Source organism: Ambystoma mexicanum, chromosome 6q (genome assembly GCF_040938575.1).
Source record: "Ambystoma mexicanum isolate Mex_15411 chromosome 6q, UKY_AmexF1_1, whole genome shotgun sequence".
NCBI lineage: Eukaryota > Metazoa > Chordata > Amphibia > Caudata > Ambystomatidae > Ambystoma > Ambystoma mexicanum.
This window is the reverse complement of record NC_090937.1, coordinates 730,548,401-730,563,394: the sequence shown is the minus strand read 5'-3', so window position 1 is coordinate 730,563,394 and position 14,994 is coordinate 730,548,401. Positions and strand designations below refer to the sequence as shown.

General features: G+C 53.8%; 1 protein-coding gene across 2 annotated transcripts in view; it reads right to left on the bottom strand.

Moving 5' to 3' along the window:
• ARHGAP10 (Rho GTPase activating protein 10) overlaps positions 1 to 14,994 on the bottom strand; it is a 2,208,119-nt gene that overhangs the window by 920,078 nt on the left and 1,273,047 nt on the right. The window lies entirely within an intron of this gene.

Genomic DNA, 14,994 nt, shown 5'->3' with positions numbered 1-14,994 from the left:
TGGCACACATCTGTGATGATCTCATGAATGCGAGGAACTTCTCGAAGAACCTGTCTTCACAGGCCGGAGTGCCTGCTGGTATAGGCATAGGGGTCGGGCCTTGAGGCTGCTGTGTCCTGGGCGGGCCCTGTCTCGCTGCATAGGGTGAAGTCAACCTGCCCTGCGAAGTGGATGGATAGGATGTAGACCAAGTGACAGGGGTTGACCAATCCCACCTGCAAGCTTGTTCCCCTGCCTGGTATCGGAAGAGAAAAGGCGTGGGTGAGCAGTCATTTTTCAGGCCCAGTGGTCATTTTGTTTTGCTCCATGCCTCATGCTTGCGTCTTGGAACTTGCTGCGACCGGCTTCCACAAGTGCGCTGATCGGTGGTGGTTGAGACCTATCCTGCAACTCACGTCAGGGCCTGGTAGGTCAAACGATTCATGCAGCCTTATTCGACAGGAACATTGTCTGAGGGGGAAGTAATGCATGGGAAAATATGTTTTGCCCAGAACAGCTTATAACACCGGATAACGAGGGGGTACAGGCAACATAGTTCGCCTCGGCACGAAGCGTGATCCCCTGCCCTGGCGACTTGTGGAGTTTAGGTGGAGTTGTGGTATTCAGGACCCAGAGAAAGAGGTTCCCTGAGCGTCTGATGCAGTGCTGTAGATCCAGTACGGAAGAGGAGTGGAGACACCCCACCAGCGGGAGAGCCATGTATCCTGAGGCTGGGGCCTGGACCGCCAGTGCTACCAGAAACAGGGCGGGATGAGAGGAGGAGCTGCAGATTGCCAGTTGCGGTCCGTGGCTGCAGTGGCAGCCTGGTACCGGCAGCTAAGGGAAGAGCACCCCCCCAGATGAAACGAGGCACAAGGAGTTAAAGCATTGGCGAGGAGCACCCCGGGAATACCTTGGGGTGCCGTGTGGAGCCCAGTGTCATGATGCCTACCCCCGGGCATCCGGATCAAGCCCATCAGCCCCGGGAGCAGGCATCCAGACATTTACAAAAACCCCAGCAGCCCCAGCTAGGGGCTGTCTGGGTTCAGTCCTGGCGCCGTAGGCACCAGGCTCATAATAAAAATCAGTCCTGGCGCCATAGGCGCCAGGCTCATAGACATTACTTGCCTCATGCAGACCATGCTGCAAATAAATCCAAGCCAACGTGAGGCCTGGATGGGACTATTTTACTACAGGGACTATTTTTTACTCGGGTGTGGTCCTGGGGAACTTCTTTCCTGGGACTACTTTGGAGGCTATTTAAAACACGCCCGAACAGCAGCACATGCTTCGTGTTATTCTGCATCCAGCAGCGTGACTCTCACCGTGCCTGCAGCCAGCATCCAGTCTTCTGCCACGCCCGCCTCGAATCCGGAGCTCCTAGAATAAAGAGGAAGAAAAGGACAAGGTTAGAAAACAAACTTATTTCAAATTCCTCACCTGATTCCGGATCCATTTCATCTCCCGACCTGGAAAGTACATCAGTCCTGCACGCATCGCTTCGCCAGCTCCAGCACGGCGCCATACTCACCAGTTCTCACAGCATCTTTCGATCCGGCACTGTCTCCATCATTTCCTCGCCGTACTCCGGCACTAGGGGCACAAGAATAACAAGGTGAGCCAAGGGAATCAACAAATACCTCTTACCACCATAGACTTACCTGATTTACCACCGGCGGTATTATTCTCCATATCTTCATATGCCGCATCTGTAAAGAGGGAGAAAAACAACACGTTAACGCATGCAATAGTTACCGGACTGCGTTGGGTAACACAGACTCTTACCTGAACGCCAGCAGCAGCTACGAGACCTTCTCCTCACGAACTCAGTTGCAACTTAAGGAAGGAAGGGGACAAGAGTGAACATCGGGCACATTGAATTCTTTGAACTTGATACTTACCAATCCCGCCTGGGACTTCAGAGTCAATGCTTACCGGAACTCTCCCAACGCCTTCAAACCAGTGAAGTAACTGGTATCTACGCGCCCCTGCAAGACACGCAGGATGGAGAGCTCATCTTTTACAAACATAAGGTGAGGCTACTAAGGGGATATCGGAGGTGAATAGTGGGGAAGAGCGAGAACCGTTGGGAGGCCATCACTAAAACCCACAGGTGGCTAATCCCCGTCACCACTTGCAGGAAAATACTTCTTCGGGTCCAGCAGACAAGACTAGGCGGGCCAGTCCAGACAGTCATCTCTGCACTACGCATCACGTTGACGGAGACCACAGTTGTCTGGGTCCGATCGACACCCCTGTGGGGTCCAGGTGAGCGTAACACCCAGCCCACTGAGTTGCTTGGGAGCAGGACGCCAGGAAGGAACCAGAGGTGAGCCTGAGGGACGAGGGAAGCCGCTCCTGCACAGACGGAGGAAGCAACTTTGGCGCAGAGGTACCCGCAAGAGAGTGGAAGGTGGGAGAATCCTGAGGGGCCGCTGGGACCCGAACACATGATGGAGGAGAAGTTAGAAGCATGGCAGAGTTAAGCCCTTACGAGGAGCTGCACATGAAGTGGCTGTGGGAGCAGCAGCAAGAGGAGCAGCCCCCCTATTGACAGATCTGGAGGTGACAGAGCTTAAATGTGTAGGCCTGCGACGGGTGGTGCACATCCCCAGCGGGCCAAGAAGGGGAGACAGCGAGTCTTCAGACTTCAGGGAGTCCAAGGCAACCAGAGGAGAGGCAGTACTGCATTAGTGGCCGATCCCCAGGTACTGAAGAGAGAGCTGTGGGACCTGTTGGGGGAACGGCCACAGATGCTGCCAGGAGGCAGAAGTGGCAGCATGGTGTAGGGCTGTAGAGCCCCAAAGGTGTGGAGAGAGGAGTGGGCCCCCAGGACCAGTGGAATCCCCCTGTGAGGAGGACTACTGTGGGAGGGACCGGATTGTGGAAGAGCCCAGGGAGAGGGACTGACAGTGGAAGCCCCACTGAAGGAATAGCCTAGCGAAGGAAGGCCGGGCTGAGGAAGGTCTTCCCAGGCCAGCGCCCTATCTGGGGTGTGCAAAGTCGGTGAGGCTGGAAGAGGGCAAGGAAGGCAGCAAAGTGGCCTGAGTGGGTTTCAAATCTGCACAAGGACAGTAGAGGGCACATGTGGAGGAGCTGGAGAGGTGCCCTTGCACAATGCCGCTACCAGGACGGTGAGGCGATAGCAAAGGCCAAGGGAGAAGGGGGGCTCCAACCTTGTTCAGCAGAGATTGGTACAATTAAAAGTGATATCCAGGCCATCCTGGAGGAGATATGGGGGATGCAGGCAGACAGGAGCGAAGGCAGCGGATCTCTCAGCAAGGATGGACACCCAGGAGAAAAGAGTGGAGGAAGTGGAGGGTCACCATGCCTCGAGGGGGATCTTAGAAGTGCAAACAGAGGCCTGCTTTTTGGAAGTAGAGAGATGGGAGGAGGAACTACACCTCAAGGTAGATGACTTCAAAAACCGTCAGAGACTAAATAACCACTGCTTTTTTGGGCTGCAGGAGGTGGAAGGGGAATCCCCGTGGACCTAGAACACAAGAAATAAGTGGAATGATCTTGGGTTCCAAGGAGGGGGAAACGGTAACCCTAAACAGAGTGCACCATGCTGGAGGAGGGAGCAGAGGACTGTACACTGTTCTGCCGCGGTCGCATTACTATGGTGACAAGGCAAAAATACTAGATAAGGCGAGAAGAACAAGTTACTTTCTTACCTGGTAACGTTCTTTCGATGGGATGGTCCGACGACATATTCCATATCTATGACATGTAACCACCACAGCTGTGCTGCTTCGGAAACTTTTTTTTCGGCATCTGCGTCCTGCGTCGATGCGCCGTCGTCGAGGACCTCCTCCGACGTCCGACGTCATCCGATGTGATAAGTAGGACGCACGACGCCCGTAGCCTCAGTTGTAGTTTTTTCCCCCAGAACGTGTGACATTAGTCAACTGCCAGTCAGACACAAAGCCTTGCGAAAAGTAAGCTGCAATCGCAAAAGAAATTCTGCAGCGGGGAAGGCAGGGCGGGAGCGATATGGAATACGTCGTCGGACCATCCCATCGAAAGAACGTTACCAGGTAAGAAAGTAACTTGTTCTTCGAGGGGATTGGGTCCTCCGACGTATTCCATATCTATGACAGACTCCCAAAGAAGTACCAGAGCAAGGAGGAGGGAAAGAATTTAGAATCAAAATTTAGATTAGCCAATCAAATAGCAGAGCAAAGGACCGCCTTGCCAAAGGCCAGATCCTGTGCTCGGATGGAATCAAGGGAATAGTGACGTACAAATGTATGTACTGAAGCCCAGGTGGCTGCATCACAGATGTTGCGAATAGGAACACCCCTCTGCAGGGCAGTAGATGCAGCCATACCCCTGGTAGAATGGGCCCGCAAGCCAGCCGGTGGGTCCTTACCCGCCAAGCGGTAGCACTCCGAGATGGCCAAAATAATCCAGCGAGACAAAGTCTGTTTCGTCACAGCTTGCCCTAAACGCTTTCCAGCGTAACCAATAAAGAGTTGATCGTCCACTCTGACCCGGGACATGCGCGAAACATAAAAGCTTAAAGCTCTCCTCAGATCAAGCCTATGGAGCCTCTCCTCTTCCTTACCAGGATGCGGAGGAGGATAGAATGCCGGAAGAACAACCTTCTGGGCCAAATGAAATTCCGTCACTACCTTCGGAAGAAAAGAAGGACGAACTCTAAGGACAACCCTGTCCTTGTGAAATACAGTGAAGGGTGGCTTAACTGAAAGTGCCTGTAACTCACTCACTCTGCGAGCGGAAGTAACCGCAACTAAAAACACAGTTTTCAGAGTTAACAACCTCAAAGGGCAAGAATGTAAAGGCTCAAACGGAGCACCCATAAGAAACTTAAGAACAAGGTTTAAATCCCAACCGGGCACCAGGAAAGGTGACGGAGGGAACACATTAGTGAGCCCTTTCAGAAACAGAGAAATTAAAGGAATTGTAAAATAGGAACACACTTCAGACGAGCGCTTAAAGATGGACAGCGCCGCCAGGTAACCTTTAATGGTACCCACTTGCAAGCCCCTGTGGGCCAAAGAAAGTAAAAAGGACAGAACCATGGGGATGTCACATGCCAAAGGATCCACATTCTGAACTCTGCACCAGTCGCAGAACTTACGCCAACGGCAACGGTACAGAGACTTTGTTGCTGGCCTTCGGGCCGAAAGCAACACCTCCATCACGTCTTCAGGGAGGTCCCAATCCCTATACCTCAACCTTTCAGAAGCCAAGCGTGAAGGTTGAGGGATCTGACCTCTGGATGGAGAACCTGACCCCCCTCCAGTGAGAGCAGATCGTCTCGGTAGGGAAGACGACGCGGAGGGCAGATGAACAAGTCGAGAAGGTCCGGGTACCACGTCCTCCGAGCCCATGCCGGAGCAATGAGGATCATCCGGGAACCGAACTTCCGTAACCTCCGCAGCACTTGCGGGATGACGGGGACTGGAGGAAACGTGTACAGCAGCGGGAATGACCACTCCACCACAAACGCGTCTCCTAAGGCTTCTTTTGGAGGAAATTCCCGCGAGCAAAACCTTTCGCACTTCCGGTTGACACAGAAGGCAAAGAGATCCACTTGAGGGGTCCCCCAAAGGGCGAAGATCTCCAGGAGAATCTCCTGAGCCAACTCCCACTCGTGAGAGATCGTGCTCTGCCTGCTCAGAGCGTCCGCAGTCACGTTTTCGTCTCCGGCCAGATGAACTGCCGAGATCGAAACTTCGTGCTGGATGGCCCAGAACTCGAGCTGCATCGTCTCCCTGCACAGAGGAAGTGACCCTGCCCCCCCCTTTTTGTTGAGGTAGTGCATGGCCACTGTGTTGTCCGTCAGGATCAGGACACTTTTTCCTCGCACAGTCGGCAGAAAAGCCTTCAGGGCTAGCCTGACGGCCCTCAGCTCCAACAGATTGATATGGAGTCTGGACTCCGACGGAGACCAACGACCGCTGACAGTCAGCCCGTTGGCATGAGCTCCCCAACCCGTGAGGGATGCATCCGTCACGATCGTCACCTCCGGCCAGGGAAGCCAAAATGGAGCCCCCTTCATCAAGTTGCCTTCGACGGCCCACCACAGAAGGTCCTGGGCGACCGAGGGCGGCACCTGAACCGGGTCCGACATCCTGCCGGAGGACTGCGACCATTGCGTCTTGAGCGCCCACTGCAAAGATCTCATCCGCAGGCGAGCCTCTGGCACCAGAAGAATGCAGGATGCCATGAGGCCGAGCAACCTCAAGAACTCGAACGCTGGGAGCGTCTGGGCATGCTGAAACTTGTGCACCATCTGCTGAATGTGAAGAGCCCTCACCTGGGGAGGAAAACACTGCCCCAGGGAAGTGTCGAGCACTGCTCCGATGTACTGGAGCCGCTGTGTTGGCGTCAAATGGGACTTCTTTAAATTGAGGGAGAAGCCCAGCCTGTGAAGGGAGTGGCAGGTGACGGACAGATGATCCAGGACTTGCTCGGGAGAGCTCCCCCTGATCAACCAATCGTCCAGGTAGGGGTAGACGTGAATCCCCCCTTGCCTGAGATGCGCTGCCACCACCACCATGAGCTTGGTGAAAACCCTCGGGGCGGAGGTCAATCCGAACGGCAGGACCCGAAACTGAAAGTGCGAGTCGCCAACCGCGAACCTCAGGTACTTCTAGTGCTTGGGATGGATCGGCACATGGAAGTAAGCATCCTTGAGGTCGAGTGACACCAACCAGTCCTGAAGCTGAAGGGCCTGGAGGACTTGAGAGAGAGTAACCATCTTGAACTTGTCCTTCCTGAGGAGTTTGTTCAAACCGCGCAAGTCCATGATGGGTCTCAATCCCCCGTCTTTCTTCGAAATCAAAAAATAAGGGGAATACCATCCCTTGTTCCTCTCCGCTACAGGCACCAGTTCTATGGCGCCTTTCTCCAGCAGGGCCTGAATTTCCTGCGCAAGGAGCAGATCCGGACTCTGCAAAGAGGTTCCCCGGTGGATTGTCGCGAGGCCTGTACCGAAAGGGAAGACAGTAGCCGTGGGTTATGATCTCCAGAACCCACACATCTGAAGTAATGGCTTGCCACTCTACAAGATGCTGCGCCAGCCTTCCCCCAACCGGCGAACCATGGGACATGGCCTCATGACTGAATGGGAGCGGCTGCGGCGTTACCTGAGGGCAAAGAGGCAACTGCCCGAGCGGCCTTGGCACCACGGGTACCCTGTCGTCCACCTCTGGTACCCCTGCCTTGGCCTCTTTGACTGCCAGCTCCTCTCGCTTTACTGAAGGACGAGTAATAGCGAAAGGAACCACCCCTCCACTGCTGTCCCCTAGGACGAAAAGGCGGAGGCTGGCGAACTGCAGCGCCCAACGACTTCGCTGCAGCTTTCGAGGTCTGCAACCTCTCAAGGCTCTCGTCAGCCTTGCTGCCAAAAAGGTGTTCACCGTCAAAGGGCATGTTGAGGAGCCGAGACTGCACATCAGGAGCAAACCCCGACTTCCGCAACCACGCAAACCTGAGTATCACGGTGCTCGCCGCCATGGACCTACTGACGCATTCAGCTAAATCCAAACCTGACTGAACGGACTCACACATGGCATCCTTACCATCCTGGACCATAGCAAGGAAACCATCCCGTTCGTCCACTTCGGGAATATGTTCAGCCGCTAACGCAACACAGTTCCACAGAGTGTGTGTGAAACGAGACAAGGCACAAATGGAGTTGGCCGCCTGAAGCGCCATACCACCAGAAGAAAACACTTTCTTCGCCCAGCCATCAAAACGTTTGTCGTCCCTATCAGGAGGGATGGTAGGGTACGACGCCTGCTTTGCCGGGGCCGTGGCCGCCTGCACCACCAAACTCTCCGGAGTAGGGTGCCTGGTCAAGTAGCAGGGGTCGCTACTGGCTGGACGGTATTTTCGCGACAAGGATCTGCCCACCGCCGGGAGACTCTCCGGAGCAGTCCAAGCCGCCACCACCCTTCTCTGTAAAGCCATATGGAACGGCAGTACCGGATCAGTTGGGGGACCAACATCAAGGATGTCCGTCAGATCATCCTGCACAAACACCCCTGGGGGAGCAGACCATCCCAAGTACTCAGAAACCCTAGCCATAAGGCGCCGGTACGAGGAATCGGCATGAGAGCCTGGCTCAGGCCTACCAAACTCCACCTCCGGAGAGGTGTCCAGTCCACTGGCATCATGCAGTGACTGTCTCAAATCGTCAAACTGACTATGGTCCGAGACAATTTCATCTGGAACCTGACTAGGAACCAGGCCATCAGAATCCTCATCCGCCTCTGAAATATAGTCCAGGTGGCAAAAAGAAGGCACCCGAGAGCGCTTGCTCTTAACCAGAGCCTTCCTAGGGGGTTCTCCCTTGCCACGGGGTACCTCCGACACGAAAGGCGTCGATGGCGTTGAGCGAATCGGCGCCGGCGTCGAGAGAACCGGCATCGGTGCCGAGAGGATCGGCGTCGACATCGAGGAAATCGGCGTCGACGTCAGATGCAGCGCCTCCAGCATCGGCGGCGTCGACACAGCCCTCGAGGCCGAAGCCCCGAGCGTGTCCCTCGACGACCTGAGCGTGGACGGCTTCGACGACTTCCTCGGAGCCGGAGTCTCGAGAAAGCCTGTCGACGCCCTCGACGCCTCAGACGTCGATGTCTTCCTCGAAGACCTCACCGGTGCACACGGTCTCGAACGAGTCGAGGACCGGGACCTGGAAAGGGTACGGCGAGAACGAGTCTCCTTGTCCGAACGGGACCTCTCCCGTGACTCGTGCCGACCACTCTTGCGAGCGGTGACTCTCGACCTCTCACGACCGACCCCACTCGGGGGCGCGGGCGGCATAGTACCCTGCGACTCAAGAATCGCCAGCATTTTCTTCCCGAAGGAAGCCCATTCCTCCGGCGTCGCACGGCTGGTGGGGTAAGCGACGTGCCGGGCAGAGTCCTCCGAGGAGGACCTGGAAGACGACCGGTGTCGGTGCTTCCGAGAACGCCTCGAAGAGGCTGAGGAGTGGCGAGACCGACTCCTAGAAGGAGACCCACGAGACTTCCAACGATGACGCGGAGAGTCACCCCTCGAATCATCCGTCGAAAGCCCCGCAGACTTCAACTTCCTGGGCTTGGACACCCGACCTACCGACAACTTCTTCTTACGTTCGCGTAAGGCTTTGGACGTGAGCGACTGGCAGTCGATACAGTCATCCGTGTCGTGGGCCTCCCCGAGGCACCAGAGGCAGGCGTCGTGCGAGTCCATCACCGACATCTTGGACCCACACTCCCCGCACTTCTTGAAACCCGGACGCGGGGTCGAAGACGAAGTAGAAGACATCTGCACATAAAGGATTTTCACAAAACGAACAGGTTCGAAGAACCGAGAAGAACAGAACTCTAAAGAGTCGAGGCGTGAACCGAGAATCACGAAGCAACACGTTCCTGGAAAAAACGGAACTGAGGCTACGGGCGTCGTGCGTCCTACTTATCACATCGGATGACGTCGGACGTCGGAGGAGGTCCTCGACGACGGCGCATCGACGTCATCGACGCAGGACGCAGACGCCGAAAAAAAAGTTTCCGAAGCAGCACAGCTGTGGTGATTACATGTCATAGATATGGAATACGTCGGAGGACCCAATCCCCTCGAAGCATGGGTAAAGTTGAAGATAGAGACTCCAAAGTGCCCGTCTTTCAAGATTTACCAAGTGACTCCAGGAGAAGGCAGTGAGATACAGATGGGGATACCCCTTTGCACTGATGTTGGAATGCAAGGGGGAGAGATACCATTTGGTTACAGAGGAAGATGTCAAGCGTACTACGGGGGAACTGGTGGGACCCCAGTGGAAATCCCCAGGAGGAAGGTGGGAGCGGACTGGACTCCCGGCATGAGTCCCGAAGACTGCATTGGGAAGGCGCAGAGTACACTCCATCGTCTCAGAGAGACGTTACATGCATATATGAAAGGGGCAAGGAGGACTGCTCTGATATTTATGTTTGCTTTGTTTTTCTGAGCCTCGGATCCTTCACTGGGGTCCTCATCTCTTCAAGCTTTGAAAAGGGGGCAGCGGGGTAGGAGGGGGCGCACTTGTTTGATGTACATGGGTTTAAAAATAAGTCTACCATGGTTGAATTGGGGAGAGGTTGGAGGCGAAAGGGAGTTTCAGTTGGGGCAGGGGGTTAAGGGGAGGGACCCAGGTGCTGTGCGGTTTTGTTGCAGCGCTGATTGGGTGGCAATATGGGTGGCATCGTGGGAATTAAGGGGATTTCAGGAGCTGGTGGGGGAACTTAGTAGTGCGACCAGGGCAGTTGTTGCATCCCTGGTGGTTCGGTTGGTGTGGTCAGAATGGTAAGAATGCATGGTCGAACACCTCAGTGGGGACCAGCGGGTGAGGTGGAAAGGGGGATGGGGCTGGCAGGGGAGGGGGCAAGGGGGATCTCATGCAGAGGTGCATACATAAGGGGAAGCTAAGATTTCGACTGAAGGAAGAGGAGGGTAAGCAGAGGCAGGTGGAAACGTGTTATTGCTGAGGTGAGGATAGCCATGTTAAATGTAAAAGGGCTCAACTCCCTAAATAAGAGATCACTAACTAGCAATATGTTTCGCAAGCAGCGACTGGCGGTTCTCTTTTTGCAGGAGACCGCCTATAAGCAGGGGGCAGTATTGCTGCAATAAAAGGGTAAGGATATTGGTATATCTTATTGGGCCTCGCATAGGGATTGTAAGGAGGAGGGAGTGGGTATCTTACTAGGGAAGAGATTCACGATGAAGGAGGTCCAGATAAGGAGGTTATTCAGTTGGCCGGTTTCTGGGGATAAAGGGTCAAAAACAAAGAGGTGATGGCTGGAAGGTTTATCATGAATCTTAACCTCTGGCATTGCTCTGGGCAACCCTCCAGACCATCATTTGTCACCTGCCAGGCCATTACAGAAGGGTAATGACCAAATGCAAATCAGTCTTGGTCGCACCCCAAAAGGGCCAGTCCAACCCGAACTGCTAGGTCACATCCCTTCTGCACAGGGATGCACAAGCATCCCCAAACATGTTTCCGCCTTGTTGGGCCTCATCAGTGAGGAGTACCTTGTGCCTCTAAGCCCAGTAGACACGGGACCCACGTCTGGGCATAACCGTCTCACTCGGGGTGACAAAGCAAAAAATGAGGTGATGGCTGGAAGGTTTAGAATGAATCTTAACCTCTGGCATTGCTCTGGGCAACCCTCCAGACCATCGTTTTTCATCTACCAAGCCATTACAGAAGCAAATTAGGCTTGGTCCCACCCCAAAAGGATAAAGCGTCTCCATGAGGGAGTGCAGATTAAACTGCCCACTCTATATGCGCCCACTGTGGGGCATGTGAGATTTTTGCGCAAAATATATGGGATGTTCAAAAGTTGGGAAAAGGTGGAGGGGCACGATACTGGGGGGAGACTTCAACTTGGTGGCCGACCCAGCGCTAGACTGTTAGTCCGCAAAGGGGGGGAGGGCCGAAGCCGGCGGGTAAGGAGAACACTGAATTCCAGATCCTTCTGCAAGATCATTACTTGGTCGACGTCTGGCGGGACCACTTTCCAGGGCCTGGGGCATTTTATTTCATTTATTTAGCGTTTGTAAGGCGCTTATACATCAAGTAAATTGCGTTTCAAAGCGCCTGTTACACATTCTTCTCTCCCCCACATCAGATGCATACCAGGATAGAGTGCTGCTAGATCCACAGCAATACGAGGGCGAGGTAAGGGGGCACAAAAGTTGAGGCGATAACCTGGTCAACCATGAGCTGGTGGTGGCAGAGTGGAAGGTGGCAAAGCCGCACCAGCAGCACTTCCGCTGGACATGCAATGATAACCTGGTGAGGGACCAAGCGTTTGGGGAATTCTTAGGGGAGGAGTTGGTAAGGCATATTGTTTGGTGAGGGGGTTGGTCGAGGTCAGGATCCGGGAGGAACTAAAAGGCTCTGAGGGCCCAAGCCTGCAGACAGGGATAGACTCCTGTGTGAGATGAGGGTAAGAGGCAAGAGCTTCACATGGTATCAATAGGGAAAGTGGTAAAGAGGTTGATGTTCACAAGACAAAAGTACTATGAATGAGGCAACACAGTGGGATCGTTTCTAGCAAATAAAGTAAAGTGGTGCAGGGTGGAGAGGAAACTAAGTAGGGTACGGGAGGGTTGGAGGGTTGATAGGAGCATGGTGGATAGAGGGGAGGATATCTCGGAGGTGTGGGAGGAGGAGATGCACGATTATCTGGCTGGCCTGCAGATCCCCAAGCTCAATGAGACGGACTGTGAAGCGCTCGAGGAGGAGATAACGCGGGAAGAGGTATTACAGGCAATTCAAAGACAAAGCCGGAAAGGCCCCAGGAAAGACAGGTTCACAGCAGATTTTTATGAACAGTTCCAGTCCTTGTTGGCGGCACCCTTGGCCAAGTAGTTTAACTCTATTGTGGGGGACGGCACAATACCGCCAACGTTTCTTCGGGCTTTGATAGCAGTTATTCCAAAATTGGGGAAAGATCCGGCTAACTGCGCCTCTCATAGGCCCATCTCCATACTAAATGTGGACGCAAACATTTTTGCCAGGGTGCGTGTCTCGCTTGGAGTCCTGCCTTCGCCGGCTGATCCACACAGATCAAGCAGGCTTCCTAATGCATAGACGGGGGCAGACAATATGCGTAACACGCTTCACATTCTCAACATGCCCGTGGTACAGGAGAGGGGGCACCGCTGCTGGCTTTACACGCCGATAAAGCCTTTGACCAAGTGAGCTGGGCCTTCATGGGGGAGGTCCTGCCGACCATAGGGATGGGCTCGAGATGGAAGGGATGGATCACGGCTCTATACTCCAATCCGACAGCCAGGGTGGCGGTAAATGGGAGCGAGTCGCAGGTCATCATGGTACAGTGGGTTATGAGACAGGGATGTCCACTCTCTCCGCTGCTTTATGTATTGGTTATGGAACCATGGGACGCGGGAGTAAGGAAAGACGAGGGAATAAGAGGGGTTCCAGTGGGAGGATTAACATGCAAAGTCAGCCTCTTCACAGACGATGCCTTGCTTTACATCATTAAGCCAACGCAGTCAGTGCCACACCTGCTGGAAAGCCTAGCGCGATACAGGAAATGATCTGGTTTCAAAGTAAATCTGGAGAAATCAGTAGCTTACATGGTGGGGGAAGGGCTTTCGGGGGCAGAGAAGGAATACATCAAGGAGTTGCCATTCCAGGTGCGAGAGGATTCTTTTTGTTATTTGGTCATACAGGTGTCGCACTACTATGGCGACCTGTTTCCCAAAAACGTTTTCCCATTATGGTCGGCTGTGAGAAAGGATATGGAGAGGTGGGCGGAACCGGGACTGTCGCGGATGGCATGCCTAAATTGTATTAAAATGGTGGTGTTACCCAAATGCTTCCGGTGGTGATTCCGCATTCATTCTTCGCCGATGTGAGGACGGCCCTGCTGAAATTCCTCTGGGCGGGGGAAAGCACAGAGTAGCCTATAGGACACTGATTTTTACCAAAGGAGGAATGGGACCACCTGGACCCGCTCTCGGACAAGTAGTGGGTGCCGATGGACAACGCGATCCTGTCCCCGGTCTCCCTGAGTAAATGGCTGTTGGTGCCGAGAAGGGTGTTGCACCACACGATTCTGGAGGTCTTGTGGTCTATCTGTAAGGAGGAAGGTGAGGATAGGTGGTTGTCCACGTTGCTGTTACCCCAGAGTTGTATTTGTGCCCAACGTTGCAGGATGGGATTGAGGCACCACTAGCATTTCAGCTTTGGTATGAGGCAGCGCTGAGCAGGGCCAGACAAATGTGGGAGCGGGGGGGCTTTACTAGCATTTAGTAGGCTGGGGGAATGTTTGTGCCTGGGGAAGTTATTGATATTTCGATACCTATAATTGAAGGGAGCGCTGATGGACGGTAATTGGGACTGACAGACTTTGAACAGCTTTTGCTCACAAAGAAGGGTGCAGGCGACTCATTGCTGGGATGTACAGTACGATACTATTGGCAGAGCCCAGGGATTCACTCCCTACTAGGATCAGATGGGGACGAGATCTGGGGAACAGCATTGATGACATCTTATGGGTGCAGATGTGTGGGAGAGTTGCACGCTCTACGGAAAGCCTGCAGTACAGACACCAGCCTCTGAAGTTGATACACAGATGGCAATAACCACCAACTGTGATAGCAAAAATGTGCAAGGGGTACGACCCGGGCTGCTGGAAGTGCCATCAGGTGAAGGGGAAATATGTCCATATGTGGTGGGTGTGCCCCAGAGTGCAATTATACTGGAAGGAAGTTCTAGCGTGGGTAAAAGGGGTAGATGGGATTCGCAGGGAGCTTTCGCCATGGCTTCTTCTTTTTAGGGTAGGGTTAGAAGTGGAGGATGGGCACATGTTGCAGGTTATGTTGGTTGCCGCCAGATGTTGTTTAGCACAATTGAGGAAGAACCCAATGTTGGGATGGAAATGAGTCTGTCCCACCCCCCTATGCGCTTTAGAGTAAGACGAATCCCATAGGTGCAAGGTGCTAGGGGGGAAATTCCTGTGTTAAGAACCCCGACACGGACACAATATCACTGCTATTATAGATGCATAGACTTAGTGTGCACATATAAAGAGACGCCAATTTAAAGTAATGAAAGACACATGCAGCCCTACATGGCTGCGCGGTAAACATAGGCCCGACGGAGAAACATGAACTTGCCCAAACGCGGAGCATAGATGAGCCTGCACTGCTAATTCCCACAGAAACCTCCCCTCATTCCTGGACTCTTACAATTATTTAGTATTGCAGCGTGGAAGGCGCCCTGCAAGGCAATGAGACAGCACCAGGCCCCTTGCAGTGCCCTTTCATCACAACCAGGCCAACAGCAGACCTCTAACACCCACCAAGCCCACCAAGGATGTTAGCGCCCACCACTGACACAGTCCAAGAGCCCCTGCATTCCACGATAGTGAGTGACCCCAGCCCATAAGTCATAAAACCAATGGTGATAAAGGAACTGAACACGTGCAACCATTTCACCTTGTCCCATAAAAACACCCTTTATAATACGAGGTACAGTGA